We start from the raw sequence: 5,918 nt of genomic DNA on the forward strand, positions 1-5,918 counted from the left end.
TATTCCTAACATATTCAACCCCGTTCTATAGTATTGTGTGACCTAAAAGAGAAACGTCACAGCATGTCATTTATGAAAGTATGGGGATGCAAAGCGTTTGTGAAATGCTTGGTGTCTGACAAGCTGGGACCGAAATCGGATAAATGTTATTTTGTGGGATATCCTGAAGAAACTAAAGGGTATAGTTTCTATGATCCTATCGAGAACAAAGTGTCTGTTGCTCGAACCGCTGCATTTCTTGAAAGATAGTTACTTTCAAGGAAATAGATCTCGATAAAGATCGAGTTGTACAAAATAATATTGAACCAGAGTTAGAAAGTGGGTAGGAAGTACATCAAGATGTTCCTGCTCCAGAAACACAGGTTGTTTGTAGATCTAGTAGGGCTCGTCATGAGCCAGAGAGATATTATGGATTTCTCTTGACTCAAGATGATGATGTAATGCTCATAAACAATGATGAACCTCTTACCTACCAAGAAGCTATGAATAATCCAGACTCCGAGAGATAACTAGAGGCCATAAAATCCGAAATGGAATCCATGTATCAAAATAAAGTATGGTCTTTAGTTGATCCACTTGAAGGGGTAAAACCTATAGGGTGCAAATGGGTTTTCAAGAAGAAAACTGACATAGATGGTAAAGTACAGACCTATAAAGCGCGACTAGTGGCAAAAGGTTTCAAACAAATTCTTGGTATAGACTATGATGAGACATTTTCACCAGTTACTATGGTCAAGTCCATCAGGATTTTGCTAGCAATAGCTGCTTACTACGACTATGAGATTTGGAAAATTGATGTCAAAACCGCTTTCTTAAATGGGAGCCTTGAAGAGGATGTATACATGATACAACATGAGGGTTTTATCGATCCCAAATTTGCTAGGATGGTCTATAAATTGCTTCGATCTATTCATGGATTGAAGCAAGCCTCAAGGAGATGGAATCGCCGTTTTGATGAAACAGTCAAAGAGTTTGGCTTTATTCAAAATGAAGATGAACCATGTGTTTACAAGAAGGTTAGTGGGAGCCATGTGGCATTCCTAGTACTATATATAGATGACATATTACTAATAGGGAATGACATACCTTTTCTACAGGCTATCAAGACTTGGTTGGGAAATAGTTTCTCAATGAAGGACTTTGGCGATGCTACCTATATATTGGGGATCAAGATCTATAGAGATAGATCAAGGAAATTAATCGGCCTAAGTCAGAGTATATACACTGATAAAGTATTGCATCATTTTGGGATGCAAGAGGCAAAAAGAGGATATGTCCCAATGTCTCATGGGATATTGATCTCAAAAGACAACTTCCCTAAATAATTAGATGATAAGGGCCGTATGAGCAAAGTTTCATATGCTTAGGCAATTGGATTTATAATGTATGCGATGATATGTACTCGTCCTGATGTTTCGTATACCTTAAGCATGACGAGCAGATGCCAGTCTAATCCAGGTGAGGGTCACTGGACAACTGTCAAAAATATTCTTAAGTATTTGAAGAGGACTAAAGATTCATTCTTGGTGTATGGAGGAGATGAGAAGTTGGTTGTAAAGGGTTACATTGACGCCAACTTCCAGACGGACAAAGACGATTCAGTATCTCATTCAGGTTTTGTGTTTTGCCTTAATGGAGGTGCTGTAAGCTGGAAGAGTTCAAAACAAGAGACAGTAGCTGATTCTACAATGAAAGCTGAGTATATTGCTGCCAGTGAAGCAGCCAAGGAGGCTGTTTGGATACGGAAATTTATAACGGGACTTGGTGTGGTTCCATCGATCACAGATCCAGTTGATCTTTACTGTGATAATAATGGAGCCATCGCACAGGCTAAAGAACCAAGGTCCCATTCCCGGGCAAAGCATATACTTAGGAGATATCACCTTCTTTGAGAGATTAATGAAAGAGGAGATATACATATATGTAAAGTGCATACTAATGATAATTTTGTAGACCCACTGACTAAGGCTTTGTCGCAGAAAAAACACGAACGTCATACTAGTTCCATGGGTATAAGATACATGGGTGATTGGCTCTAGTGCAAGTGGGAGATTGTTAGTGTGTGTGCCCTAGAGACAACACTATTATGTTTATATTATGACACGTTTGGATTATTAATTATGATTATATGGATTATTCTTTAGTAATTTATTATATCTTTATTTTATGCGATAAAATGTTAGATTAATAAATGTCCTTATAATATGATATGTAAATCTATATCTCTAAGTACGTGACTTAGAAATGAGATAATGAGAATAGTATTGATAATCCTAAAGGTCCCTAGTCAAGTATTATTGTTAAGGGACGATATTAAATACGTTGAGACTAGTGTGTTTGTTGACTGATGATCACCTCTCATTGATCATAGGTATGGTGATACTAAAGTCAAAACACAGGCACATGAATTAGATACATGGTGCTGGATTGACCCGTTGTGAGATACTACATGTTTAAAGTGTCATAAGTTAATCTCACAGTGATAATGATGTATTGGTCCTTAGACCTGAAATCATTACATTTATATACGAGAATTAATATACATTAATACTATTGAAAGTTATCCTTGACCGGGTAATAATAAAAGTAGACATTGTGTATATTATGAATCGTATGAGAAATATGAATTATCTAGATGAGATTTAGCCCCCCCCTTTATTAAAGGAGTGATATTATTGGCCTCTTGATTGAGTAAGACTATAAAATGCATGGTCGTGCTCAAATAGTGATTTGTTTAATAGTTTACTCATTGAACAATGAAAGAAGGATTATATGTTAACAGAGGATGACACATTGTATGCCTCGAGTTTGATCTATAATATAAGGTTGAAGGGATTATATTACATTGTACATTATTCAAGAAAGGTGTAATTGAATGACCAATTATTATTATTACTTGGGGAACAATGATGTATTACCAGATTGCTCTCATTGTTTATAATTTTATTATTAGAAAATAAAATTATAGCCAGCGTAATAATAACCTAAAGGGTCACACACAAAGAACGTTTAAAACGGAGTATTATTAATATTATGAATTTAAAATATTTTATTGTTGTTAAATTCAAATTTCATTATAAAATTAATTAAGTGAGACTTGATTAATTATACAGATATATATTAGAATTCAAATTTAATAATAATATAAACCCAAAATCAGAATAAGTCCTTTTTAGAAGCCCATTAATATTAGGGTTAGGCCCTAATCCTCTCTCCCTTATATATACATTAAGATGTATATTTTTAGGGTCTGAAGTTTAATCACATTTTTAGAGGAAAAAAAACCTAGCAGCTCTACATCTTAGAGAGGCTAGAGAGAGAGAGAGAGAGAGAGAGAGGCAACCAAATCGCCTAGTACCGGCTCCGGTGATCGTTGGACGATCGGATGTTCGTGTGGATACCTTGGAGAGCAAATCTTCAAAAGGAGGGTTGCTGTGTTGGTTCATCAAGATCAGAATGTTCATCACAATCAGAAAGAAAACTTTATTAAGGTAAACATCAATTCTCCATAATTATCCGGTCATTATACATAGATCATGCGGTAGGGATTCAAAATTTTTGTTTTTCCGTTGCATTTTATTGATCGAATCCATAACACATGATACTCGGATCCTAGCTGGTGTGCCGCAAAAACAAAACCTTTCTTTCACCTTTGCACTTAAGTACACAACAGAACTGTCTGAGCTGTGAACGAAGGGGATTTTAGATGACATGCTCTTTGGATGATATTGTTACAAGGGATTGATTTGTTATGTAGATTTTGGTGAATTAAATCACCCTCTATAGTAAGAACCCTAATTGCCAATTGAACATGTTTATTTTTTTGAATTAGCCAGTGCTACTGCGGTAACATGTTTATGAATGATTGTAATATATATAGTCATAAATATATACGTTGATTGGCCATGTCAGCAACCACTCAGCTCAAAGAGCCGTTATTGCCATATCATCATGTTGACCGTTAATTTTTAGATTGACTTAGATGGACTGAATTATTTAAAGTAATTAATGTGTCGATTGAGATCGAAATTAAAAGAATGGTTCGAGTGATACTTTTGGATTTAATCGATGACCTAAATGATAATTAGCCCAAAAATTTAACCAGTATACTTTTCTCATAAAATTTAAATTATCATAAATTTTCAAGTTTATCCATAAATTACAAAATATACGACGTTTATGTTTGATATTAACTTCCAAAAATATTCTCATATGTTTAATTGATTATTTTGAATTTGTGTCATATTAACTGATTTATACAAAAATTCAATTAGTTTGCTCCACCATTTTATCCACGTGTTTTATTACGATATATATTTATATAACAAGTCTAAATCTTGGAAAAAAATTAAAACAAAATTAATGATTTATGTATCAAAATCATGGGATAAATATTATAAAGTAAAGTGTGAATTTTCAACATGCATGAATTATATTTCATCCTCCTTAAATCAAAAATAAAATATGTCATGTAATTTTGAAATGGAGTCTTATCGCATAATAACCAAACCAAATATATCGGTTATAACTTGCTTTGATCAGGAATTACTTATAATATGGTAAGGTTAAATATATGTAGATCATAATCTTATCCGCAAAAAATACTTAAAACGGGGCTGAAATTACTTATAACAAGGTAAGGGTGAAATATACGCAAATCTTGATCTTATTCTTATAAAATAGTAATAGACATACTATTTACGTGAATACCTCGACTTAGTGCACATTAAATAAATACTGTGTGATAATAGCTATCATGTAAAAATAATGTGTATATAAATATTATATTTGTTCTTATTTTATAACATTGTTAAATATTAAATAATTAAAAATTAAAATATATGATTTTCTGAAGACTATTTTTCAGCTTTAATATAAGAAACTACAAAAAATCAACTACGTAAATGTTGATTTTCCGTCCCTGCACCTCGAACAACCTATCACCGTCATGCCACGATCCCCTGCTTCAATTCGAGATTCCACTTCAAATAGAGGAAATTAATAATCCCCTGCTCAAACTGACCCCCGAGGAAGAAGCCTTACTGCTGAAAATTAGAGCTGAGAAATTGGCTGCGAAAATGGGTATGGAAAAGAAGAACGAGCAGAAAAAGGAAGCCCAAGGCAAGGCGAAACGAAGGGAAGCCGATGCACTTTGGTTGTAACCTCGAAATCTCCAAACGGAAGAAATTGAGCTACAGGAGAAGGCGTTTCGTAAGATATTGAAGGTTGACGATATTATAGTAATCACCAAGAATAGGAAGAGCGAAGGGGGAATAATGAAGAAGATGAGTCTGACTCTGATTCAAACTCCAAGAGAAAATGCTCGAAAGCCTATTATTCTCCAGATTCGGACGATGAACTCAATAGGTCCTGAACTAGGTTAAGTAGGCTAGAGAAGGTTGTGTTTGGAGACAAAAAGGTCAATTGGGAGCTGATTGTGATAGACAAAATTGAGCAGTATTGGCCTCTACTGGGAGAAGAGAGGTAGTTCCCGAAGATGAGTGAATTTAATGGAAAGTGCGATCCCAAAGACCACTGTGACAATTATGAGCTACTAATAATGGGGGATGGGCCATGATGACATCATGATGTGTAAGATAATTAAGATATACCTGAAGGGATCGGCCTCGATGTGGTACAAGTTGCCCAAGAAAAGGTACATCGGGTCGTATGAACATATGAAGAGGAAGTTCCTGAAGTATTACTTCCACCTGTGCTGAAAAGCCAAAGACATTGAAGCCTTGGTCCATCGCAGATAGAGGGCGAACAAAGAGCTTGAGGACTATCTAGCTCGATTCAAGGAAGATGCTGTGATGGTTACCAACCTAACAAGGTCAAATAAATGGGATTCCTTACTGCGGGGCTAGACCCTAATAAAGGTAAAAAGCTACACTCCTCTTTTAACGATTCCCCCACAA

The sequence above is a fragment of the Apium graveolens genome, chromosome 9 (assembly GCF_009905375.1).
Source record: "Apium graveolens cultivar Ventura chromosome 9, ASM990537v1, whole genome shotgun sequence".
NCBI classification, from domain to species: domain Eukaryota; kingdom Viridiplantae; phylum Streptophyta; class Magnoliopsida; order Apiales; family Apiaceae; genus Apium; species Apium graveolens.